The sequence below is a fragment of the Meriones unguiculatus genome, chromosome 4, assembly GCF_030254825.1.
Source record: "Meriones unguiculatus strain TT.TT164.6M chromosome 4, Bangor_MerUng_6.1, whole genome shotgun sequence".
Lineage (NCBI taxonomy): Eukaryota > Metazoa > Chordata > Mammalia > Rodentia > Muridae > Meriones > Meriones unguiculatus.
In genome coordinates this window covers 107,445,894-107,473,777 of record NC_083352.1, presented here as the reverse complement: position 1 = coordinate 107,473,777, position 27,884 = coordinate 107,445,894, and the positions used below count along the sequence as shown (strand labels likewise).

Here is a 27,884-nt window from a genome sequence, read left to right as displayed (position 1 = left end):
CCAGCCTGGGCTAGACTGAGATCTTATCTCACAGAAACTAACAGAGGGGGCTAGGGGTGTAGCTCAGGAAGAGTACTTGCCTAGAACATACAGACCCTGGTTGATTCCCCAAGCACCATACAAAAAATTTAAAAGGCAGACTACACAGAGACATTGTTTACTTAGGATGTCAGACAACAGTAGAAATTTGGAATCACCATCAGCATTTCCAGGACATTGGACCACTCCCCTCCCCTTTGGTGACCCCAAGATTGCTGGAAGAACTATACACAGTCTGTTCTGGGTGCTGTGGCAACCCCAGGAAATACTAATGTTTGGACAGCATTATCTCTAGAAAAGCAGTTGTCACTGCCATTTTTTTGTTAGATATGTCAGAATTCTTGATCCTCAGCCAGCAAAGACTTCAATCAGATTCCTTTGCCATGCCTCGTAAATCTTCTGTCTCTCCACCACCTGCGTCAGGAACAAATGTGCTTCTCTTGGCTGGAGGATGAGAGAACTTTGGCGGGAGGCTGCATCTCAAAGGCCTGCGGACTAGTGCCAAGAGGGTTCCATGGAGGTTGTCTCTGGAAAAGGGGGGAAAAGGGATGAAGGGGCTTTTTTGTATGTGAAACAAAAGAAAACCTTCTCCTCTCTCCTTCACAAAATCTTCTGCAAAATGCACACACCAGCACCACTGGGAACAATGGATTCAGGCTCTGCAGGGGGGGGGGATTGTCCAACTTCAAAGGTGACCACCAGCACTCATGAGAAGTTCTCAGGCAGGGTGTTGAGTCACTTTGCAAGAGGGAAACTCAGTTAAGAAAATAACCCGCCAGATTGTCCTGTAGGCAAGTCTGTGGTACATTTTATTAGTTGATAATTGATGTGGGAGGGCCCAGATCACAGCGGGTGGCGCTATCCCTCGTCCCGTGAGTCCAGGCTGTGTAGGAAAGCTACCCAGGCAGAGGCTAGAGTGAAAGACAGGAAGTAGCATCCTCCATTCTTCGGGGCCTCTCTTAAATTCCTTCTAGTCACTATTTGATCACAGCAACTAAAGAGGGATTTATTTTGCCTCTCTGTCTTAGGGCTACAATCTTTGATCTTTGCTTTGTCACTTAACATGATCCAGAATGCCCTAGGAAGAGAGTCTCCATGGGTCTTTGGTCAGGTCTGTGGGGAATTATCTTGTATGGACTGATGTGGGTGTATCCAGCCTAAAAGTGCCGTTCCCTAGGTTTGCGTGATGGACTGTATAGAAGAAGAGAAAGTGACTCCAGGACAGGCATGCATTCACTCATCCTCCCTCTGCTCTTGATCGCATGTGACCAGCTACTTCAAGCTGTTTCCTCCTTGACCTCCCCACGCTGACAGACTGCAACCTGGAATTGTGAGCCAGATAAACCCTCTCTCTCTCTCTCTCCAGTTGCTTAGGTCAAGGTGCTTTATCATAGCAACAGAAACAGAAGTAGAACAGCTCTGTCTTTGTTGGGAAGTTGTGGCAACAGGGAGGCTCCGGAGCGGCGGAGCAGTGGGAGCATACAGCTGCCTGCTGACATCTCCGCAGACGGGGAGGCAGCGAGGACAGGAAGTGACATACCAGGCTCACACACCCGGCAGCGGCTCACTTCCTCCAGCTACATCCCACCTCCAGACGGTTCTACAACAGCACCTTCAGCTGGGGCTCAAAGGCCCAAACATAACAAGCTTGTGGAGAGCACTTCACATAGTCACACCACGCTGGAACAAGAGACTGTCAGTATCCGTCCAACCCCTCCCCTCTTCCCTCTTCCTAGGACGCCTTGAACGCTAGAGGGGTGCTGAGGAGGACCCACCTTCTTCCAAGTTCACCCCTTCGCATGGCACACCCCTGGTCATTGCAGACTCAGAGCATGCCCTGGGGTTTAGAGAGAATTCGACCCCACCCCTGCTCCTCATTGCCTTTCCCCCAGCACGAGGCGGGCAATTTCTGTCTCCTCATCATGAAAACCTGGCACGATCTTAGCAGCCGGATCAAGTGTTTGGTGAGATATTTCAAGAACGTGATCCACGGGGGATCCCTTCACTTAGCTCATCACCTAGCACCCACTAACTGACTTCCCTAGTCCTTACTTCCAGTTTCTTTAAGAGTCATCAGTCACAGGCCGGAGTGAGAGCTCAGTTGGTAAAGCACCTGATCTGTAAACACAAGGCCCTTAGTTCGATCCCTGGAACCTTGGGTATGTGGGTGTGTGCTTATAATCACAGTGCTGCAGAGGTGGGGATGGGCAGATCCTCATGCTTGCTGGCTTACAGTGAATTCCTCTGAGAGCCACGTGTATGTGTGTGTATGCATGCAGGTTTGGGTGCACACACACACACACACACACACACACACACAGAGCAATTACCACATTACACCCAGCACATGCATGCCCCTTGGAGCTTCTCAAACATAAATGAGGGCTATAACCCTGGGACCTTGCTGAAATGAAGACTCTGGTACAAGGGACTGGGTCAGGCCTGGTACTCTGCATTTCTAACAAATGCACTGATGCTCTAGGCTGAGACTCACACTCAGCCCAGCAAGGCCTCCCTTTTCAGAGACATGAGAGCAAGATGGGACAATTTCTCACAGCTGAAAATCAATCACAGCGAGGGTGGCTTCCTTGCAAAGCAAAATGTACTGACTGTGTCTCTCGAGGCCAAAGGAAATGCCTCGGAAAGTCCAAAGACTAATAGTTAAATGAAATCGTTTTGAGCTGTCCTTCTTGGGGAGTTATCTTCATCATCTTTCCCCCGGCTTTCAGCAGCATCTGTCTATGCGGTATCAGCTTGTTTGAGGTAAAATGAAGCAAATGAGTTCCCGGCATTCCAGGCATGGCAATGACTCACCAGCACAGTGCATCCTGAGTCACTCACTCTAGATGACTCTGCCAGTTGTAAAAAGCCATCAGAAAACTCCAGAAAGACTGACATCAAGACAGCAGGCAGGCAAGGTATGGTACAAGAGAGAAAATCCTGCAAAGGTGAGGCAGTTTGCACCCAGGAGAAACTATACCCACAATCTTTCTCATAACAATGCACTTCCAACTCACCCAGCCCCACCGTCACCCTTGCCAAAAGGTTCAGTGTGGTGACACCATTGAAATCCTAGTACCTGAGAGGTAGAGACAGAGAAGCAAGTTCAAGGTCATCCTCAGCCATATACCAAGTTTAAGGCAGTCTGGGCTATATGAGAACCTTTATAGATTAAAAAAAAATAATAATAATCAAGCAAATTGTCTGGTACGTTCTAAAGCCAGTAAGAAATAAGAGCTTGTGCCACATGCTGAGGAACAAGAGACAGCATGCCACATTCATGTTTTTCTCCAATCAGATTCTGACAGCTTCGATGTATTTGAAAATGAGTCAAGAGCCTTGCAGTTGGAGAGAGGAATTCTTTAAGCTCTCTGTATCTAAGGACTGATGTGATGTCATCCAGCGCTTGCTCTAGATCCCTAGATGCCTTTCTCTCCTTTGGCTTCTTCTTGGTACAGGTCCCTCTCACTCGGTAGACCTGCAATGTTCCCCTGACATCCACTCCCACCCCCTCCCCCACCTGGTGCTCATGTGTTTGGATGCTTGGTTCTCAGCTGGTCTCTCTCTATATATATCTGTCTGTCTCTGTGTGTGTGTGTCTTTCTATTTCACTCTATCTCTGTCTCTCTGTCTCTCTGTCTCTCTCTCTCTGTGTGTGTGTGTGTGTGTGTGTGTGTGTGTGTGTCTTTTTACTGGTCCACTCACTTAAGAACATAAGCCTTATGTTCTCACTGCCTCATCTGGAGCCACTCCTGCCACCATCCCTTCGACACCATGGCGCATTAACCCTCAAAGCATGACAAATTGACCTTCCTTAATTTGCTCCTTGTCTGGAATTTGCTCCTTCAAGAAAAAAATAATAATAATAACTGATGGAATACTCAGGGACACTGAATTCTGTCAGCACACTGGCTTCAGCAGAAAACCAAAGACCCTCTCCCAAACTTCCCCATCATGGTCCTTCTACTATCAAATGGAACACGTGCTTAGGGAAAGGCAGGCTGCATCACATTCCACTCTCTGAACAGATTGCTGTGGCTGGCATGGTTTTTGTTTTTGTTTTTTGTTTGTTTGTTTGTTGTTTTTGAGTCCTGTGTAAACAAGAGGGCAAGAGAGGAAGACCAACAAAAGACAGACAGTGCTGCTTTCAAAACAATCGGGCATCCAGGCCACAGCCCACTCTGCTCCATTTTCAGTTCTCCTTCCAAACACTTCCCACCTGCCTCTTCTGTAAGCTTAGTCCACACAAGCCACCCACCCATTCTTGAAGGCTGTAGTATTCCTTTACTTTCTCTGAAATATAGTCAGTGATTCCTAGATAGCTAACAAATACATCCGTTTTATTTATCTGGTAATGTTTAAGCAAAATTTTTAAAATTAGAAATTAAAAAAAAAAAAGTTAAACTGCTTGCTTGCTTTACTTACCCCTGCAACTGCCAGCCAAGATGTATGTAGCTTTTCTATGTTCTTTTCTCTTTAACAAGCTCCCTGTAAAATACATTCCAGGCTTCTCTGTGAGAAGTATTTCTCTCCAGGCAGTCACCAGCCACTAATACAGACTCTCAATTTAAACTTTGTTTATGCTAAGTTGTGGGCTTAAATTTTTCAAACACCTACTTTATCGAAGGTTCTTAAACACTTTTGCCTCCCTTCCAACCTCCTCGCCTCCAGCTTAGGTAGGAGACTAGTAGGGAAAGGGGCTGTAGATCTCTTTTATCTACTTCCTACTACTGATAAGGGTTGGTGGGTTCTTACCAAACTCAGTCATCAGGATACCAGCAGTCTGGCAAAGCAGCAGCAGAAGCAACACTCATCACTCATCAGAATGATTCCACTGAAGCAGCTAGAGTCTGTCCAGATGGCACAAGTCCACTGAAGCAGCAAAACTCTGCCAAAGCAGCCCGAGCAGTTCTCTGGAGCATTTCTCTCTGCAAAGACCAACGAAGGATGTGAACCGTAGCAGCGCAAAAGCACAGAGGTGCAGAGAGCGCTGTCTCACAGTCTGCAGGCATCGATTTAACCCTGCTCAAAGTCCACACGAGGATGTTATGCAGCTCACAAACCCATATCCCTCACACGAGGCAGCTTTCAGCTGGTCAACATCACATGCCCTCTTCACGGGATCTGTTTTCCACAGAGGAAAAACGTTCCCACATCCCACACTTGGGACCAAAACAAAAAACATGACACAACTGAGTTTCCAAAGAAACCAGAAACTTCCACTTCATTAAGTGGTCTTTGGGTCTCTACCCTACAACACCAGAAGCTGGAAAGACGGGTCAGTGGTTAAGCGTGCATACTGCTCTCAAGTTCAGTTCCCAGGACCCATGTCTGGCAGCTCACATCTGATGCCCTCTTCTGGCTTCCAAAGGCACTTGTTCTCACATGCACATACCCCCCCCACGTATAATTTTTTTTTAATAAAATGTGTCTTAAAAATAGGTTTCTATGATTTCTTTGTTTTTTAATTGCTGAGTAGTATTCCATTGTGTAAATGTACCACAATTTCTGTATCCATTCCTCAACTGAGGGACATCTGGGTTGTTTCCAGCTTCTGGCTATTACGAATAAAGCTGCTACAAACATGGTTGAGCAAGTGTCCTTGTTGTATACTTGAGCATCTTTTGGATATATGCCTAGAAGTGGTATGGCTGGGTCTTGAGGAAGCGCTATTCATATTTGTCTGAGAAAGCACCAGATGGATTTCCAAAGTGGTACTACAAGTTTACATTCCCACCAGCAATGGAGGAGGGTTCCCCTTTCTCCACATCCTCTCCAGCATGTATTGTTACTTGAGTTTTTGATCTTGGCCATTCTGATGTGTGTAAGGTGAAAACTACTCAGCAATTAAAAACAAGGAAATCATGACATTTGTAGGCAAATGGTAGGAACTAGAGAAGATCATCCTGAGTGAGGTATCCCAGAAGCACAAAGACACACATGGTATATACTCACTTATAAGTGGATATTAGATGTGTAATATAGAATAAACATACTAAAATCTGGACACCTAAGGAAGCTAATCAAGAAGGAGGACCCTGGGTAAGATTCTCAATCTTCATTTAGAAAAGCAAATGAGCCAGACATCGGAAGAGGGGAAAAAACAGGGAACAGAATGGGTGCCTACCACAGAGGACCTCTGAAAGACTCTACCTAGCAAGTTATCAAAACAGATGCTGAGATTCATTACCAAACTTTGGGCAGAGTGCAGGGAATCCTATGAAAGAAGGGGGAGATAGAAAGACCAAGAGGGAACAGGAGCTCCACAAGGGGAGCAACAGAATCCAAAAATGTGGGCCCAGGGGTCTTTTCTGAGACTGATACTCCAAACAAGGACCATGCATGGAGATAACTTAGAACCCCTGCACAGAAGTAGCCCAAGGCAGCTCAGTGTCCAAGAGGGTTCCCCAATAATAGGACCAGGAACCATCTCTGACATGAACCGATTGGCCTGCTCTTTGATCACCTCCACCTGACAGGGGAGCAGCCTTGCCAGACCACAGAGGAAGACAAAGAAACCAGTCCTGATGAGACCTGATGGACTGGGGTCAGTTGGAAGGGGAGGAGGACCTCTCCTGTCATTGGACTGGGGGAGGGGCATGGGAGAGGAGGGAGGAAGAGTGGGATTGGGAGGTGGGGGGGGAGGAAGCTGCAGCTCAGATACAGAGTGAATGGACTATAATTAATAAAAATTTAAGAATTAAAAAAAATTTTAATAGGTTTCTAATGTGGATGAACCTCAAATGCAATACACTAAGTAATTCTCTTCCTTGGGAGTTTCTAGAAAAAGTGATTCCAATCAGACAAACAATAATCAGTGGTTGCCTGGGACTGGGTGGGAATTAGGGTCAATGGTAAGCAAGCAAATGAGACCTTTTTGGAGTGATAGAAATGTCCTAAAGCTGGATTGTGGTGATGGTGGCATAACTCAATAAAGTTATTAAAGATCATTGCCTATACACTTAAAATTCATGGATTTTATAGTAATATATATATATATATATATATATATATATCTCAATTACATTGTTTACCAAGGTCAGTAATGAGATACTTGCTATCACAGGATGCAACAGTTTCTGCCTCACTTCCCCAAACCACCAGGAAGTCCAGGAATGTTCCAGATGATGCAGCACTGGATGAGTTAATTGGTATCAAGGAGGGGTGCTTTGGTTCTGCACAGACCCATGTGCAAGGGCACACCACTGTGACAACAGGAAACACTTAACCAAAAATGGCCCAGCTGTATCAAGGGCCAGGATGTACAAGCTTAGGCAAATTGCAGCATTCTGGGGCCGAGACCACAGCTCAGCCTCCTTTTCAGCAACTCAGTACCGCAGCTTCCATCTACTCCCAATTCAAGGGCTACAGCTGTTCTTCAATGGTAAAGCATTTGGCTAGCACGTACAAAGCCCTGGGTTCAATCTGCAGTACTGGAGGGGGAAGTGTGTGTGTGTGTGTGTGTGTGTGTGTGTGTGTGTGTGTGTGTGTGTGAAAGCTGGAAGAGCCTTGGGAGATGAGCAGAAATGTTCCTTCCTCACCATCTCTCATGGAGTGCCCCTTTACCTCACACTGATAGTCTAAAAGAACTTCAAAGAAGAAAAAAAAAACACATCTATGGGGGCATTTTTCCTTCTTTTGCTAAAAAATAATAATAATTATCTTTTTTTTTCAATGTACCCTTTGTTCCAAAAGTACCTGTAGTGTTATTCACAACATCTGAAGCTTCTGTGTCCTGGGCTTTTGGGGCCATTACATGTGGTTCCAACAACAGACTTACAAGGGCAGATTTAATCTTCCTGTTTGTCAAAGAAAAACAAGACCCAGAAGGTCACAGGACTGGGTGTGTGGTTCTTTGTCAAAGCTCTCAGAGCACTCGGGTAGGTGTGTTCTAACAGGCTTACTCTGGTGGGATATATTACAGATATGTAATGTGTAGAGCATATTATATATAGGTCATATTATACACAGGATATATTGTGTAGGGATTTGTATGTATGTATGTATGTACATATGTATTATGGCATATGGTATGTGGTATTTGTTACATAGAATATATACATAGGGCATATTATATATGGGATATGCTATATGTAGGATATATTATGTATAGGACATAGTGATTCTCTATTATAAGCAAGCATTTGTTCAACATATCATAGAAAGGAATCTGTACATACACATTATACACATACTCATTTGTATATACTCATCATATACACACTTTTAATGATTTTGTTCTGAGCTAACTCCACAGCACAGGAGGCACATGGAGGACACAGGCCTGATGCCAACAGATACTAACCAAAGTCACCATCCCTGAGTACATCAGACCCAGGTCTGTAGAGAAACAATGATGAGGGAGATGCAGAGGAGATGGTGAGGTGAGAGGAATCTGACCTAATGTGGGGGGTTGGGCAGGGAGCAGGGCAGGACTGAACTCCATCCAGAAGGACTGACTGCTTTTTGTCTCCTCCTCCTTGAATAACGGACAAGCTGAAGATGAGACCTAAGGAATCTTCTGTGGTGCGAACCTGTTGTCTTCCCAGAGACTAGACCTATGAATAAAACACAATTTAAAGATTCGGTTCTTGTCTCTTCCCATTGGAGTCGGTGCTAACAGACAGCAGGGACCTTGGTTTTCTGGGAACAACACTATGGTGAGGCTGGGATGGTGACAGCCTGGCACCAAGAAATTATCTGTGCCGAGGCCTTAGTGGGCATCAGGCATGACTCCACATCCTTTACATGCACTAACTTACTTAATTATGTTCTTACTTAAATCTCCTTCCCATGCCCAAAGGTAGAAAGTATCTCTTATGCCCTTTTACGGACAGGGAAACTGAGGCACCAAATGGCTAAGGATCCATTCCCAAAACAGACAACAGTCCATGTGACCCTCTTCAGGGCCATGGGTTCTAAACGGCACCTGTGGATTTACGGTAAACTGTACTGTTGTTTTCAACAGCTTTAGCTAAAAAGCTTGATTCTGAAATAAGGAGGGGTTGTTGTTATTTTATTTTGCTTTGGCATTTCATTTCAAGTTGTCTGTCCTCCAACTAAGGACAAATTGGCAAATCACTTCAGATTTCTGAACCTCTGTTTCCTCCACTATAAAAATGAGGACAATTATATCCTGTATCTACCTATACCTACCATCGGGTCCTTGTGAAAACAAAAAGGGGTCAGTTCCCATTAAGCTTACACCCAGTGGTCAGCATGTTGAAGATGCCCAATAAGTGATATGATGGTTAATAAAGAGATATTCCCTGTGCAGCAACCCCAACTGGCCAGGCAAGATGGGTCCACTGGTACACTAGTGGCAAACCAGTTATGGGGGTGAAGTGACCAACCCTTTTCTGATTGGAATTAAAGCCTGTCACACAGGTAAGCGCTCACACCTAGTGCTATAACCCTGCCCAACAGCCTTTAGACAAGGAGGCCGTAGGCCCCGGTGGAGAAGTTACTGATGTTATTTTGATAAAGACACAATATACCTTAGAAATGAATGAAGGGAGGAAGAGTGGGAAGGAGGAGGAAGGAAGGAGGGAGGGAGGGAAGGAGAGAAAGAGGGAAGGAGGGAGGGAGGAATTTATGATAGGAGGTCAACTCCTGGCTCTCAGCTTCATTTCTGTAAAAACTATAGAACGAAAATGCATGCATTCCATAGCATGTATTCTATAGCCCAGGAGCTGGGTTTAAATTGAGACTATCAGGCTCTATTTCAGTTAAACACAGGAGATGCTTAGCCAAGGAGCCAAGGAGACTGAGTAAGTCGGAGCCTCTGGCGGGCTGAACTGTGACAGGACTGTGAGAAGAGAAACTGCCTATCCTGTGCTCCCCAGGATATACTGTCCTGTGATATGGTACCCCCAACCCACCCCTCAAAACTCCATGTCCTTCAGAACCGTCTGTATTTGTAAGAGTCTTTGAGGACGTAATGACGCTAATTCACTCCTTATAAGAAACATTCTTGGTAGAATAAAATATGAGTTCTTATCCTCATTCTACTTTAAGATCTTTATTCTACTTATTTATTCTACTTACTTTATTCTACTTATTTAATATCCTTGTTCTACTTTAAGATCTTTCCCCCATCTCCTGCTCCCCGTCCTCATGTTTCCATTCGCACCACGAAATAACTGTGAGAAAGCAGCAAACCTACTCACTACTAATTTCAGCACTGGAATGGCAAATTGTTTGAAGCCAAACCTTACCATTTGGTAATAACTTAATGCAGGTTTCCCCCACGCAGGTGTGTGTATAGTTCAGTGAGTGCATTAGGAGATAACACATCCATTCTATGTGTTTTGTACTGTGGAGGTGTGGGATAAATGGACTTCATCTTCTCGCAGCCTTGATGTACCTGAAATAGGGAGCATAATTATCACTTGATGTAGAAACAGCCACATCCCCAAGGTACACATGAACTCTGGCCATGGCAACCAAGCCCTGTCCCTGAGACCAGGAGCTACTTAGGTGGCTCAGCGATACAGTACCCCCACCCACCCTCAGAACTTCATGTTTATCAGAACCTTCTGTATGTGTAAGAGTCTTTGGAGATGTAATTATGCTAAGATACTCACCAGGAATTCACTCCTGATGAAAAACACCCTTGGTAGAACATAGGAGAAGAGAGGGACACGGAGCCCCTAAGAAAGATGGAGAGAGCGCAAAGGTTGAAGCAGTGCAGTCACAAGCCAAGAGCTGATGACCACACCAGAAGCCAGAAAAGGGAGGGTCTCCACTACAGACCAGGCTTTCATTGGAGGGATGGCCTGTTCAGACCTTGATTTCAGATTTCTGCTTCCTGAGCCGTATTGCTTTGAGCAAACTGATTGTGGGAGTTTGTCCCCCATGAAACCAATACAGATAGCTTAAGAGTAAAATATGCATCATGACAAGCCTAGGCCCTAGAGTGAGAGATGGACAGGAAGATCTGGGAGGTAAAGCAGGAAGTAGAAGGAATGGTTAATAATATTGACTGTAATACTGACAAGATACACAAATCACCTGGGAGAAAAACCTCTGGGCACACCTGCAGAAACTTTCTAGACTGGGCTAATTGAGGTAGGAAGTTCTACTGTCTTAGCAACATCCATCCACAGACTGAGATCCTGGACTAAATAAAAGGGAGAAAGTGAGCTGAGCACCAGCATATCTCTCTCTCTCTCTCTCTCTCTCTCTCTCTCTCTCTCTCTCTCTCTCTCATGCACACACACCTTACAGATACAATGCCCCCAGCTGCCTCATAATTGCTCCACCATGACTTCCACACCAGGATGGTCTATATCTCTTCCAAGGGGGAGGCACAATGAACCTTCCTTCCTTCCTTAAGTGGCTTTTGTCATGGCAAGAACCATAACTAGGATAGCATCCAATCCAGCAGTTCTACACACATGTAGCCCCACTGAGGAACCAGCATCAGAGGCAGTGACCAGAGCTCACACACTGGAGCTGTGTCTGTTGTAGGCATATGTGATGCCATCTGAGGAGATTTAGATGGATCGTGCAGCTCTCTCGCTCTCCTTATCTCTTTACTCTCCTCAACAACATGGAAGCCATCCTTGTTATAGGGATGCTGAGTCTGGGCCTCAGAAAGGCAGAGCTGTCTGGGTCCACATACCAGGAGGCAGAGCTGAGACAATTGGAGCTGAGCTGGAAGTCTGAGCTGTTTCCACCATGGCGCAGCAGAAGGAAAAAAAAGGACCTCATCCTTTATCTTAGAAAACTAACCCTTAGCTGGATATCGTAGCTCATGCCTGTAATCTCAGTATTTGGAGGACTGAGGCAGGAAGATCACTGCCAGTTCAAGACTAGCCTGGGCTACATAGAGAGTTCTAAGCCAGCATGGGCTAAAATTAAACCTTCAGTGGTTAATAGTCGATTTGAAAGATTCTACAATCACCAAGGAGATCAAGGCTGATCTATTCTAGGTTAGGTTAACTGGGGTAGGAAAACTCACTCTAAATGTGGACAGCACTAGTTCTTGGGCTGAGATCCCAAAGAATTCTTCTGAATATGAAAGAAGGAGAGGAGCTATGCTTCAGTATTCCTCAGTCCCTGTGACTACCACCCCATACAGATGCAATATGGCAGACTGCCTTGCCTTCCTGCCTCCCTCCCTCCCTGTCCCCTATTTCCCCTCAAAGCATAAGCCCCCCCATCAACTTGCTTTCTGTCAGATGCTTTTGTCACTGTGATAAGAAGAGGAGACCCTCTCTCAAGAAACACAAAAAAACAAAAACTTCAAAATGGAGCTGGAGAAAGGGCTCAAGGGGTGAGAGCATTTACTGCTCTTGCAGAGGACATGGGCTCAATCCCCAACATTCACGTGGCAGCGCACAACCATCCATTATTCCAGGTAATTAATAAACAAACAAATTGATAAACAAATTTCCAGGCAGATGTAGGAAAACCCCTGTTTAGTTTAGGCCAGCCTGGTCTACATAGTACGCTGCAAGCCAGCCAGGGCAACATAAGACCCTACCTCAAATAAAATAAATAACAGTTTAAATTGAAAGTTTAAACCAATTCGGAAAGAAAAACAAGAATGGATTTTAAGAAGAACCAGCGTTCAAAATCTGACGTTTCCCTGATACTCCAAGTCTGATGAGACAGACACACCCCTTTAATGGGAACACCCAAACCTCCACGTCTGTCCGCCTCAGCGCTTCTATGATCCGATAATGACCTGATGCTCAGTACACCAAAATTTTTAATTTAATTGAATGGAACAAGAAGTGATTGTTGCTGCCTGGGAGAAAACTATTAATAATTATATACTATCTAAAATGAAAGGTCAGACTGTCCCACACTGGGAGGATTGTCACACGAGCCATTAACCATTCAAACGGATGGGTTCTGCCTTCCGTGTTTTGACTGAGTTCTAAAGCTTCTCTGAGCTCCAGTGCCTCTCCTTCTGAGTCCTGAATTCTCTGCACAAAGAGCACGCCTGCACTTGATAGGTACACACCCAGATGGGCAGTGCTGCCTGCCGAGCAGAGGGCTGAGGCTGAGACATGCTGTCCTCTTGTCATTTACAATCTGACACTCTTGTCCCCCTGTCAAGTGCCCAATGACACCTACGCACACTAATCACCTTCTATCCTTCTCTCATATATTACACCTAACTACAGTTTCCCCTCCTTCTCCTCTCCCTAGTCTCTCCCTGCCCATTGTCCCTCATCCCCAAGATCCATCCCTCACTCTCACCTCCTCATCCCCAGTCCCATCTCGCCTCAGAATCTGTAACCTGGCTGTAAGACCTCAAGTGGAGGGATTGGGACACCAATCCAGCCACAAAAGCTTCAATCTACAGTTTGTGCTACCTGCATTCTGGGACAGGTGTTAGCTTAAAGGCGGTCCCACTAGCCTGCCTTTCAGGGACCTAGCAACCTCTGATGTCATCACCTGCCACCAGCACCACCAGGTACCTGCCTGAGAAGAGGACCTTGCCAGTCTCCATAGCTCTCTTTTTAAATGTATTTATTTTTTATTAATTACAGTTTATTTGGTTTATATCCCAGCTGTAGCCCCCTCCTTTGTCCCCTCTCAACCCCTCTCTCCCCTCTTTTTCTCCAATGCCCCTCCCCCAGTCCACTGATAGGGGAGGTCCTCCTCCCCTTCCATCTGACCCTAGTCTATAAGGTCTCCTCAGGACTGTCTGCATTGTCTTTCTCTGTGGCCTGGTAAGGCTGTTCCCCCCCTCAGGAGGTGATCAAAGAGCCAGCCCCTGAGTTCATGTCCAAGACAATCCCTGTTCCCATTACTAGGGAACTCTCTTGGGCACTGAGCTGCCATGGGCTATATCTGTGCAGGGGTTCTAGATTATCTCCATGAATGGTCCTTGTTTAGAGTATCAGTCTCAGAAAAGACCCCTGGGCCCAGATTTTTGGGTTCTGTTGCTCTCCTTGTGGAGCTCCTATTTCCTCCAGGTCTTTCTATCTCCCCTTTCTTTCATAAGATTCCCGGCATTCTGCCCAAAGTTTGGCTATGAGTCTCAGCATCTGCTTTGATACCCTGCTGGGTAGAGTCTTTCAGAGGCCTCTAAGGTAGGCTCCTGTCCTGTTCCCTGTTTTGTTTTGTTTTTTTCCTCTTCCGATGTCTGTCTCATTTGTCTTTCTGAATGAGGATTGAGCATCTTACCCAGGATCTTCCTTCTTGCTTAGCTTCTTTAGGTGTACAGACTTTAGTTTGATTGTTCTATATCATACATCTAACATCCATTTATAAGTGAGTATATACCATGTGTGTCTTTGTGCTTCTGGGATACCTCACTCAGGATGATCTTCTCTAGTTCCTACCATTTGCCTACAAATGTCATGATTTCCTTGTTTTTAATTGCTGAGCAGTATTCCATTGTGTAAATGTACCACAATTTCTGTATCCATTCCTCAACTGAGGGACATCTGGGTTGTTTCTAGCTTGTGGCTATCACAAATAAAGCTGCTATGAACATGTTTGAGCAAACGTCCTTGTGTACTTGAACATCTTTTGGATATATGTGTAGGAGTGCTATAGCTGGATATTGAGGAAGCGCTATTCCTAGTTGTCTGAGAAAGCGCCAGATTGATTTCCAGAGTGGTTGTACAAGTTTACATTCCTACCAGCAGTGGAGTAGGGTTCCCCTTTCTCCACAACCTCTCCAGCATGTGCTGTTACTTGAGTTTTTGATCAACTATCTTGCATCTTACTATTATAACAATCATTATTATAACAACAGGAACCTAGCAGAACTGTCATTAAAGAGACCAGAGAGACTTCATCCAGTAATGGATGGGAGCAGGTGCAGAGCTCTGCATTATCATCATCATCATCATCATCATTATTATTTTGAGACAAGACCTGTCATGCCTACACTGGCTGGCCAGCTAACTCCTATCCCCTCTGCGATTGCCTGTGCTTGCTTTTACATGGGTTCTGGGGGAGTCTAGTTGAGTGCTTTTCTAATTGGGTCAAAAGCTGAGATCTGAGGAACCATGGGACACAAAGGCTAGACTGCATAAGGGCCCCAGCAGCTTCTGTGTCTTCCCTGCTGGGATGAAGACACACCCATTCACTGAATGACACTGACGAAATGTCAGGCCCTGCCCCAGGGATGTCCCCCAGTGTCAACCAATAAAAGACACTAAATGTGAATCTCTTCTATGAAACACCATACTTGTGTTTAGAACAAGAAATTCGAATCTCTTTGTCTTCCCCACCTTCTAAGACTTTTACGCAAACCTTTTACCCCACCCCCAACCTGGTAAAACCTGTGTTTACACAAAGGCCCAAAGTTGCATCCCCAGAATTTGATGCCTGAGTCTGTGAAGCTTTTGTCCTTGGACTATGGCCTCTTCCCCACCCCACTCCCCATTTCCCTCACATTAATTCTTTTCAGACTAGCCAACTATTATTCAAGACTGTGAGATCTGACCCCAGACAATGGGGAAAAGACACAGTCCCCACCTGAGTTAGAATAAAACTCCAGTGCACTTCTGTCTCTTTGCGATCCCTATTCCACGAAAGAGTAAAGTTTGTCTTGTCCAAACACTTCAGTTGGAGTGGTGGTCTCTTTCTTTTGTTGTGACTGGGAACTTACTTCTAACAAACTGTGACTGCCTCTATATGACAAAAGAGTTTACTGAGCCAGTGAGTTTGGGGAAAGAGGACAGGGGCCAAGGCATTGGTGCAGAACTTCGGCTCTCAGATGTTCCTGTCTTTCCTCACACACCAAGTTCATCTAAAAGGAAAGTTTATATCTGGTTTTGAAACCTTTAACAACTAAATAAAACACAATGAAGTGCTGTTTCCCACCTGAAGAATGGTCCAGACTGAACAGATGGAAGATATCCAATGTTACTGAGCACATGGGAGGCGGGGTGACAGGGTCCCTCTCATCCTGCCAGTGTGAATGGATAAAATCCCCTTGGAGGAAAGTTCAGCTCTCGATTAAGTTTTCAACATGGCGTGGCCATCATACATCTATCTGCCCTAGAGAACGTGAGACAAAACACATAGGAAAAAATGCATTCTAGTAATGCCCCGAGTTGAGAATTTGGAAACAAGTATGAGCCACCAGGAAAGTTCTGGAATAATCTAAAGAGAGCAATGCCCTGGAATGCCCCATAGTCACAGGTAATAATACAACTGGGGAAGAGTTCCAAGATAGAAAAAAAAAAGAAATTGCAGAATCAGCTCTGCGGTATTATTAGACTTACACTAAAACACATGTAGAAAGTAAACATTTCCATATGCTTTATGAATGTAAGAATTAGTAGGCAGACATCTCACACACTATACAATACACAGATTACTGCAATGACCCCTGCTGGGGGCAAAGGAGACTGTTATTTTTTATTATTATTATTAAATTTTCTTTCTGTACTACTTATGTGGTCATCGCAACTGTGATTAAAACGAAATGCTAAAGCCAGACACTTAGCAATGGGGTAGGAAGCAGATCTCGACAAAAAAAAGAGCTGGATACAATCTCCTGGATGGTGGCGGCGGAATCTCTAGGGAGATGGCCAGACATGAGAACTAGAGATTTGCCATGGCGACAACAGGGAGAGCAGGGGTTTACAAGATGCCAGTCTTGGGGGAGGAGGGAGAGGAAGGACTATGTGTTATTCAGACATGTGATCCTCATTGTTGGCTCTTTCCCGTCACAAACATATACAGTCTGCCTGATAGCATGGGACTCACTTAGGCATCCTATCCAGAGGGAACAGATCGCACCCCTTTCAAGAGAACTGACCCCAGGCCCTACACTTTGCACCATGTTCCAGGCAATGAGATGTAAACAAATAGAATCTTTCCATGCCCAATAAAGAAGCTTTAACATTTTCTTTTCTTGGATTCCTATCTCTGACATCCTAGAATGTCCCTGGGAGAGACAACTTCTTCAGCCTGGGTCCCAGGAAGAAGACATTCATGGAGTGAGGTTGCCTGTACCATAGGCAAGAAAAAAAAAAATACACACTTTTACAAGCCATTGAAGTATAGGGGTTGTCTGATAGAAAAGCAAAAGTCACTCGATACATAGAGGATCTGATGACCTCTTCGTGCACACAGCTCATCACCTGAATTCAGTCCCTGGAACCCATGTTAAGTGGAAGGAGAGAACCAATCCACAAAGTTCCCCTCTAACCTCCCCATGCATGTCATGGCTTGCATGACTACCCCACCCACCCCACCCAGCACACACACAAATGATAAAATAAACTTTTAAAATGTTAAGAGGGAGAGATGTGGGGTTGGGGAGTTTTTAGCTCAGTGGTAGAGCACTTGCCTAGCAAGAACAAGGCCCTGAGTTCAGTTCTCAGCTGGGGGTGGGAGGGAGGGGAGGAGAGGTGGAGCTTGGGAAGAAGAAGGCATTAGTTCACAGGTCAAGTCAATGCACTAGCTCACTCCTAGGTTGCTTAGCCACTGTGATGTCATCATTGATCTCCGCTGTCAGGGGCCCAAGATAAAAGGACCCCTGCCTCTTACTTCCTTTTCTCTCTCCTCTTCTGCACTCTCTCTGCCCCGCTTTCTTTCCTGCACCCTCCCCATATACCATGCCTCTCTCACTCCCTTTCCACTCCCACTGAATAAAACTCTTTCCTATAAGATCTGTTGTTATGCGTGGCACCATTTTTAAATATATCATGACAGAAGGAATGTGGGGCCATATTTGCATTTGAGGTTACTATACCACTGAAGTGAAGGAGTCCACCCCAAGCAGCATATTTTTGAAAGTGTGTGTCCCTTATATAAGTGAAAAGATTTATGAAAACCTTGCACTATGTTCTACTTTTTATAATCTCCAAAATGTGTGGGTCTGGCATATAGTAGCTTGGGAAGTAAAAAAGCCTTTGCATGTGGACAACACCCAGTTACAACAACAATAACAACCACCACCCAGGCCAAGGAGATGAGAACAAATGTAATAATGCTGGGAGACACTTTGGTTTAATTTGTCAACTCCTTTCCTCAGGAACTAAAGCCCTATTCTGTGACATCCGTAGAGCAAGTCCAAAGCATGAAGTAGAATTAATTAATTGTTATGGGAACCGTAAGAATATGACATCATCTCATCCACAGAGACGCAAATGGTTCTGCTACAGCTCTGCCAAGACGGGAGTAAAGCTGCCCATAGGCACAGTCAAGTGACAACCTTCTGTCAGGAGTCAAATTTTTTCACCACACATGAGAATCCATACCAGAGACAAGCACTATGAGAGAAATGAGCCTGGGAAATGAGGCTTAATGATGTACTTCTCTGACTCAAGAAGGGGAACTCTACCTGTGTAAAAAGCCCTACGAGGGGAGAATTGGAAAGCCTACACTAAGGCTTACTTCTCATTAAGCATCATGAAATTCATGCGGAGGAGAAGCGTTATCAATATATTCACTGTGGGAAACAATTTCTCGTAATAATTCATACTATACCGTGTGTCAGAAGATTTATATTGAAGAAAAAAAAAAGCCTTATGAATAATGCCCTTCACGGAGAAATCTTAAGCTGTAACTCACTCTTCTCTAGGCACCGTGAGTTTGATGGAGAAATGTGTGAATGCTTTTGAATGTGAGAAATCCTGCCATGGCAATACACACTTCACTGTACACAAGGGCCAGGGTGCAACCAAGTCAGAACCCCAGAAGAAAACAGATGGGCCTGCTGGACTGCCATCATCTCAAAGAGTTTATTCACAAAGGCATTATTTACAAGATGGGATGTGGAAGGCAGCCAAAGACATAGGAACTGACAAAAAGAAGAGAAAGGTTGGGAGAAAGACCTAGGGAAGACTTGTTTTGAAAAGAACTGTCTTCTTGACAGGCACAGGGAGGCAGCCATCCTCACTCACACATCCCAGCCTGGCTCACACCTCTCTCTCTCTCTGGTTGAACCAATCAGAGACCGGGAGCAGATGCAGAGGGGTGAGGGTGGGTATGGAGGACAAACCGAAGCCTCCATTGCAGAATGGAGAAATAGTGGAACCCTAGCTAGCGACACCTTCCACCCGAGGAGAGGTCCAGCTGCCATGCTCTCCACCACACCCTGTGGAGTGCCACAGAGCTGGCACTCGGCCAAAATTTTTCTGAGTGATGCAGGTATGATGGAAGCGAGTAGATCTGGATGCAGGCTGCTGCCCAATTTCTTCTCAGGGGCTGATATTCACAGAAGGAGAAGGAGGAGGAGGAGGAGGAGGAGGAGGAGGAGGAGGAGGAGGAGGAGGAGGAGGAGGAGGAGGAGGAGGAGGAGAAGGAGAAGGAGAAGGAGAAGGAGAAGGAGAAGGAGAAGGAGAAGGAGAAGGAGAAGGAGAAGGAGAAGGAGAAGGAGAAGGAGAAGGAGAAGGAGAAGGAGAAGGAGAAGGAAGTTCTTCCTCAAGGCAGGTCACAGAAAGCCATAACAGTTCCAGAGGCTCCTGTCTCCTTTCTCCTCTCTCCCTGGGAAACCCACTTGCATGGATGAAAGAGAAAGGACTTTGACTACAAAGAGGGGAAAGAAGAATCTAAACAAATGGGTCCTGCTGGATCCCTTCAGTCTGTTGTCATCAGACTAGACCCTTAGTGTTGTCATCTCTCTCCACAGCCACATACACTTCATCAAACCCAAACACATCAAGTTCCCTGGGGCATTAGGTCTTCACCTGTGAGGTAACCATGTCATGTTAAGCTGCAACTAACTTTTCTATAATTATCTCTGGCTGCCCTTCAGTTTTGGGACATGGGTCCTGACCATCATAATCGGTAAAGAGGTAGGTGTACCTTTCCACTCCTACACAGTCATAAATATGTTTGTCTGTAGGAGCACCACTGAAAATGTGTAAGGTGCCAAGTGCCTGAATCCAGGCCCTGGAAGGGGCAAGCGCATGGCTCTCTTGGTAACCCTTCCATGCCCTAACATTTCCAAAGCTGCAGGCAAAGCACTTTCACTTGCTGTGAGAGAAGTGGCCACTCGGTGGGTACACCAAAAGGCCACATTTTAAAGCACGTTTCTATTTATAATTATTGGCATTTGTGCTTTCATAGAAAGTGAAAAATGTTACTGTTTAGGGCACTGAATTCCTCTCAGGGGGACAGCAAGTAGAAATTCAAACCTACCTTGACAACCAGAGTTCCCGGGATAACTCCACCCCCTACCCCAAAATCTTAGAACTCCAATTTACCCCCAAACTTCGCCCTCCTCTGTCTCATTAACTGCTCAGTATTTAGCTAGAATCTTCACCCACCAGAGCCTTTCAACAAGCACTTGTGATCGGCCTCTTCCAGAACGGCTGTGGGAATCTCCGGCTGCTTGCATTAAACAGACTGTTTGGTGGGAATCTATTTACACCACCACTGCAGGTGTGAGACATGAGACAGCAGGAAGGTGGAAAGATGCCTTCCTGGGTCACGCACAAGCAAATTTGTTTAAAATACTGCCGAGAGCTGTGGCAGAAGTTAGGGCTGTGTGAGAACCAGTTCTGGAAGGGGCAGGTCCATTGGTGAGGTCTTGGTGGGTGTTTCACAAGAAGTGCTTTGGGTTGGGGAAGACCCCAATTCAGAGCGCTTTCCTTGACTTTTCTGTAACTGCTGATTTAACATTGCTGATGTGGACTGGGGAAGGAATGTTGAGCAGACACACTCCTATGGCTTTTCTGTCACACGGAAATGCACACCTTTTCATATTAACTAAGTGTGGGGCTTAGGGGATGGCTCAGACATTAAAGTATTTGCCTTGAGGACAGGAACCTGAGTTCCAGCCCCAGGCCCCGTGGGAAAAGCCAGGCCTAGGGCTACTGAGATGGTTTGGTGGGAAAGGCACTTGCCAGGTTGCTGTTTTAAAACACCACAACTTACAGGAGAAAGCGTTTATCTTAGCTACGGTTCCTTGTGAACAAGAGCCCACCGTGGCAGGTAGGTATGGAAAACAGCAGCAGGCATGGCAGCCAGAGGAGCAAACAGAGACTTCACATCCTCAACCGTAAGCACGAGGCAGAGAGAGCAACTGGAGATGGCGAAGACTATCTCAAAGCACACCCCCACCGGCACACTTCCTCCAGCAAGACCGCACCAACTAGGCCTCCCAAAACAGCACTACCCACTGGGAACCAAACGTTGGAATATCTGAGCCTATGGGAAACATTCCCTTCAAGCCACTACACCATGTGAGCCTCACAACCTGAGTTCAGTCTCTAGGCCCCACACAGTGGAAGGAGAGGACTAATGTGCAACAGATATTGTCTGACCATGCTGTGACATGCACACACACACACACACACACACACACACACACACGTGCACACATACACATGCACACGCACACTCATGATACTAAACACAATTTTCTAAAAAGCTCAGTGATGCACTTGTAATCCCAGCTGAGGTGGAAACAGGTGACTCTGAGGCTCCTTGTGGCCTGATCTATTGTCTCAATACACAACACCTGTGCATGCACCTGTGCCACAGTTATGCGCCTCTCAATGCAGAATACATACATACACACACACAAATAAATACTATAAAATAAATCTATGTGAAGCAATAAAATGCTCCTTGTTTCTGTTTTTTATATATAATTTATTTAATGGTGAATTTATAGAATTTTTTTAAAAATCGTGACTGTTTCGGGAACATCTTGCAACATTCTGGGAAATGCAAGCGTTGACTCTTGAAACAGAGAACAGCCTCCATCGGGCCTTGGAGTGAAGGTTCCAGAAAAGCCTTTCAAAGGTAATGTTTCAGGTCCCACCAGGGAGAAAGGAAGGAAGGAACCAGCCATGAAATAGCCTTGGGGGATAAGCAGCCTCAGGATGCATTCAGAGGTGACCCCAAAGGGAGCGGAGGCAAAGAGGTACGCGGCTGAGTGCATAGTGGAAGGGATTTTAGTGGTATCTTAAAAACATTGGGAAAGCTTGAGAGGGTCCAGAGCTCCAAGAAAAGCGTATGACTTCCAGAATAAGAGCAAAAAGTGGCTGTACCCAGTCTCCACCTGGATGGCTGTCTCTGACTCAGGAGAGATGGGGAGCCTGAGTCCTTATGCTGGGTTTTGCAAAGATACCTTCTATTTGTATGTTTCAGTTGTTATTTGCACGCGTGTGCTGTAGGAGAACACGCATTCCCCAGCACACTGGTGGGGGTCAGAGGACATCTTTCTGGGGTCAGTTTTCTCCTTCCACCTTTACATGATTTGGGGGAATAGAACTCAGGTGGTCAGTCTGCAGCAACCCCTTTTACCTGCTGAGCCGCTGTGATGACCCTGATTCTGCAAAAAAACAATGTATTTTAAAGGCCCCTGTGGTGTCTGCCTTGCCTGAGCAGACAAACGGGGTCACAAAGAACAAGACAGGACTCTGGTGTTGAAGGCAAGGAAGCTGAGCCCAAGAGGCATTTAAAGGGCTTCTCCAATAGAGCCACACAGGATGGCAATAGCCATGGCAAGGTTCCTATTGGTGAGCTAAAATGGCCCCTTTTCCCCAGAGTCATGTCAGGATGCCTTTTACACCAAGATGATATATATGATGTTTTGCTCACTCTGAGAAGTCCCAGTATGAGATATAAACCCGGACTGGGATGCAGTGGAGTAGGAGACTCACTCACACACAGAAGTGTTTTTATTGAAAGGGTCTGGAAGCAGGTAGCCCATAGGCAACACTTGTTCCCAAGTCTGAACTCTAAACATCCTCACTGAGGGTAATAACTCTTCAGAGACGTGGCTGATTTCAGGGCTAGGGCAGAAAAGGAATGAGATTAACTTAGGTCACGCTTAGAGCATGTGGAAGGAGCACTTCACACTGGCTAAATCTGGGACCAGCTGAGGACTCAACTGATTAAGGACAGAAGAGAATATGAAATATGGAACATCAGAGAGAGTGGAAATCCAAGCCTGTGCCCCTGAGCAAAGAGAAGTGAGTGAGTAAATACAACAAAAGAAAAAGGTTAATGAAAAGACAAATGTTAACTGACAACTGGTAAAAAATTAAAGAAGAGGCAGGTTTTATGTTTGTGCTTACATTATCATTCGACAGCCCTCAAAGGCTAGCTCAGGCAAAAATCATCAAGGACCTGAGTCTAGCCGGAGATTTTGATGAGGAGCAAGGATATCTGTGATCCATCAAAGGATAAAGTTATAAAAAAAAATAGATATTTTTATTAGATCTATATGTGATTCGAGGCTGTGGGCAGCATTTCACTCCACAAAAATAGAATCAGGTTTTTCAGTGAACCAAGGATAGGTTGGTGTTATAAGCTGAGGAAAACAGAAAGTAGAGCTGGAGAGATGGCTCAATGGTTAAGAGCAGTGGTTTCCCTGCCAGAGGACCTGGGTTTTATTCCCAGTGCCCACAAGTCAGCTCACAACTGCCTGTAACTCTAGTTCCAGGTGGCCCAATGCCTTCTTTTGGCTCCACAGGCAACACACAAACATCCATGCAGGCAAAACACCCATGAAAAAAATAAAATAGTGATAATTAATAATAATAATGGAGAGCAGAAACAAAGAACAAAAATAGATTAATCATTTCAAAGTTATTTTCACTGTAAGTATGGAAACAGAGACAGAACAATAGAAAAATAACTGTCAGCACTGATTACTTCAGGTTGACTTTTTTTAATGTAAGGATTAAGTCAGAGAGAAAATTCCATTAGGGAAATGTGGCTGCTATCTCCCTAATTCTGACCTCTGTGATAACAAATAAGTTTAGTTTCAGCTTGGTGATGGGAAGTTTAGTGTGAATGACTTCGCCGTGAAGCCTGATCCAATGGGGTCCAGGGCAGAAAGGACACAGAAAACAATGGCCTCTTATTGGTATTCAGCCCATCCTGAAATGTCTCCACATGAATTGTCTTTTTAAGTGTAAGGGAAAGTTAATTCCTATAAAGTGTAGAAATCAAACAACTTAACAACTTCTCAACTGGTGATTTAAAAAAAAAAATCTAATGACAGACAGACAGATATTATCTACATAGGAGATAACCCAAAAAGACCCAACATCATCATGAGGCATCCAGACTACAAGCAAAGCCTGAACTGATCCTCAGGAAAGACCAGACTATGAAAATTTGAATAAGAATGGTCCCCCATAGGCTCATAGATTGGAATGCTTGGTCGTTAGGGAGTACACCACTTGACAGGGATTAGAAAATCTGACTTTTTTTTTTTTTGGAGGAAATGTGTTACTTGGGGTGGGCTTTAGAATTTCAAATGCTCAAGCCATGATGGGGCCTCATTTCTCTTTCTCTCTGTCTCTGTCTGTCTCTGTCTCTCTGTCTCTCTGTCTCTGTGTGTGTGTGTGTGTGTGTGTGTGTGTGTGTGTTTCTTCCCCCCTCCCTCATCCACTCACTCACTCACTCTCACTCCTCTCCAGACTTTAAGGGGGAAGCATCTTCTTCTTTTTCAGGCCCCAGTATGTTCAGATCTTCCTGTGTTGTACTGTTTCCATCTAACATTCTCACTTCAAAGTCCAACCATGGACTTGAGACCGTCTCATTCTAATAAGCCTTATTGAAGGAAATTATGTGTCAGCTTCCTTTGCAACTGTCTTAGTTGGGGTTTCTATTGCTGAGATAAAGCACCATGACCATAAACAGCTTAGGGAGAAAGGTTTGGCTTACATTGCTGAGGGAAGCCAAGGCAGGGGCTCACACAGGAGTTTGAGTTTCAGAACCTGGAGGCTGCAGGGAATGAAGAAGCCATTGAAGTATGCTGGCTTGCTCCTCCTGGCTTCCTCAGCCTGCTCTTTTCTAGAACCCTGAACCACCTTCCCTGGAGTGGCACCACCTACAGTGAGCTGGGCCCTCTCACATCAACCATCAGCTAAGAAACCATCAGCAGGTCAGTCTGGAGGGGCACTTACTGAGTCGAGGTCCCTTCCCTCAGATGACTCTAACTTGGGGTGGGCTGACATACTCAGCCCAGTGAACATTCATTGACTGATAGATAATTCATTAGCAGACTCACTGAGCCTGACGACCAGAGCTTGATCCCCATGGTTGGAGGAGAGAACCAATACCAGCAAGTTGTCCTCGGACCTCTACACTTGCATCGTGACCCCCATATACGCGTGTGCTTGTGTACATACACACACAAGAAATAAATAAATGTGAAGCAAATACACACATATGAATACATACAGGTGTATGCAGAAAGAGGTAACTTTAAAGGATTGGAGCACAGGGTCATGCAGGCTTGGCAAGTTTGAGCTCTGCAGAACAGAATGGGAAGATGGAGACACTGGGAGGAGCCAAAGGCAACCAGCTGTGTGTTTTGTAGGCTTGTGGACTTGGAAGAGGTATCTGTCCTCTAAGGCCCAAACTCTTAAACTGTATGTGTGACCAACTTACAGTTTGGTTTCACTGCTCGTGGGATTATTGTATGATGCCCCTTGCCCTCTGATATGTACAGAGGGGCCAGCAAGATGGCTCGGTTGGGTAAAGACACCTGTGGCTGAAGCCTGATGACCTGGGTTCCATCCCTGCAATGACACACACATATACACAGACAGACAGATGATAGGTAGACATACACACATACAAAAAATTTGGATGGATTATTTGACATCTCTAAGCCTATATATCCATGCTGAGCCTGTATTATTACATGGAAGACATAACGGTTATTCACTAAATGAATTAAGATGTACAGATTCATATGGAAAGCCCCAGGAGAATATACTGACAGTTACCATGGTTACTTGTATGCCAAGAGTGGTGGGAGGGAAGAGGCAGAAAACTTGCAGCTTTGCCTTACACGTTCATATCATCTGTGAGGATTTTGACAAGTGTGTTCTATGAATTGCTTTTTTTATTCCACAAATAAAGGGGAAAACATAAAGGAGACAGATTAGCATCCATCACTGGGCTTCAGGGCTGCAGGCATTCACCTGCCTTCCTTAATTGAGTTCTCTGAAAGGCCTTGCCATCGCTCCCTGAAACGCAAGGCTTTAACAAAATTCTGAGTAGAAGCATGGCAGTGAGTCACAGTTACGGGAAGGTTTCATAAATATTATGTAAAAATTACCTAGGGCAGCCGCTAAACTCACGAAAGTGGATATGACTCACTGGGAACAATTATGAGGAGCAGGGAGGTGAAAGCTACAAAGATCCTGGGCTGGTCATGCTATTTACCCACATGGTCCCCATGCGGGACCTCAGGATACGTACATTTTCCCTTTCGGATCACAGTTACTCACAACTGCCAGGCACAGAGGGCCCTTGCTGTAACCCTGCCACAGCGGGGGGAGGGGGGGGTGGAGAGGGAGTCGTTGAAGAATGATTCTCGTCCCTACCCTCAAATGTTTGTAAAGTAACTCCATCATGCATGGTTCTACAGGAATAATGGAAAAGCCAAGGGGAAGGCTAAAACTTTCAGACAAGAAAGTCATATTCATATCTGTGTCCATCCATCCTGGTATTTTCAATAAAATCTCAATCCATCAGACCTTCCCCCAGCAGCTTTGATCCTTCCTTAGACACTGGACCAGACTCAGCCACAAATCCCTCTAACACTGTTAATTCCCACAGCCTCCCAAAAATCCATTTCCATCTACCTTCAGAAATACAGCAAAACCAAGCTGGAGACAGCACACAGCTTCCTACGGCCTTCCTCAGCATCTGGCTGCCATGAGATTTTAAATCCATCTTTCCGGGATGTCGGTGATGTTTTCCTGCCTCTGCGGCGACTACCACATCGGTGCATGACCCGCCCTAAAACTTAACGTTCGAGGGGTCGGGTATGGGATGACACATCCCGCTGCAGCCAGCACAGCCGTGGGCATCACAAGGACCTGGGAAGGAGGGCAGCAGCGGTAGAGAGAGACACAGGTTCACTTCACAAATTAACATTATTTTTTCCTACTGTTCTTTATGTATTGTTTAGGAAGATGCTAGAAAGAACACTGCGAGCAGAGCTTGAACAAACAGTACCTTTGACCCTTTATCCGAGTTCTTTCTTCCGCCCTTGTGGCCGTGTTTTGCCCCAGAGGACATTCTGCTTCAGCTTTTTCTCTTGGCTGCAGGTTTCCACAGTCACAGGGTCACTCAGAGTCAGGGTTTGTGACTCCTCCCCCCCCCCACAAAAGGAACTGCAGACATCTGGACACCAACAGCATCTCTGCACTTAGGAGAAAGAAGGGAGGGACACAAATTCAAAGGAAGGTTGGGCTGTATCAAACCCTGACTCATAAAGAAGAAAACAAAACCAAAAACGGGCAGCTGTATCTGTTTGATTTTAAAATCAGTATTTTTCAATGGGTTGGGTGAGGTGGCACATGGCTGTCATCCCAGCTGTATGAACCTGGGGAGCCTGGGGGCTGCTTGAACTGTTCCTAGGACAATATGAACAAATATCACCTACTCTAGATAAGACACCAACCACAGACCAAAGAACAATCCACCCAGGTCCATCATGGCCGACCAGTGACTGGGGGGAACATACACAAGCATGGGTGGGAGGGGGTGCCCCCCAAACAGCCACATCACTGAAAATCCTCACCTCAGCATGGATGATTTCCTCACAGCTGCACAGATGGAGCCTCCCCAGCTAGCCTTCCTACTCTACATATTGCAGCCCCTCCCAAGACCGTATGCAGCTGGGGGAGGGTCACACGCAGCTTTCGGATGAGGTTGATGGAAGTCGGGACCTCTGGTGGATGTCTAATGACTTCCCACCTGCTCTGTCTGTGAGGGAACAGCAGCAGGCCCCATCATAGTTGCTGCGATTAAGACAGTGTTTTTGTCAGAGTTCCTATTGCTTCAGTGAAACACCATGACCAGAAGCAACTTGTGGAGGAAAGGATTGATTTGGCTTACACTTCCAACAGCCCTGTTCATCATGGAACGAAGTCAAGGCAGGAACTCAAACAGGACAGGAACCTGAAGGCATGGCTGATGCA

General features: G+C 45.5%; 1 long non-coding RNA gene across 1 annotated transcript; it reads right to left on the bottom strand.

Moving 5' to 3' along the window:
• Positions 1-26,729, bottom strand: LOC132653518 (uncharacterized). Its single transcript, XR_009591249.1, has 3 exons — positions 26,541-26,729; positions 4,795-4,967; positions 1-566 (listed from the first exon to the last, which is right to left on the bottom strand). It is a non-coding gene; the product is annotated as an uncharacterized LOC132653518 (long non-coding RNA).
• Between the last annotated feature and the right edge of the window lie 1,155 nt (positions 26,730-27,884).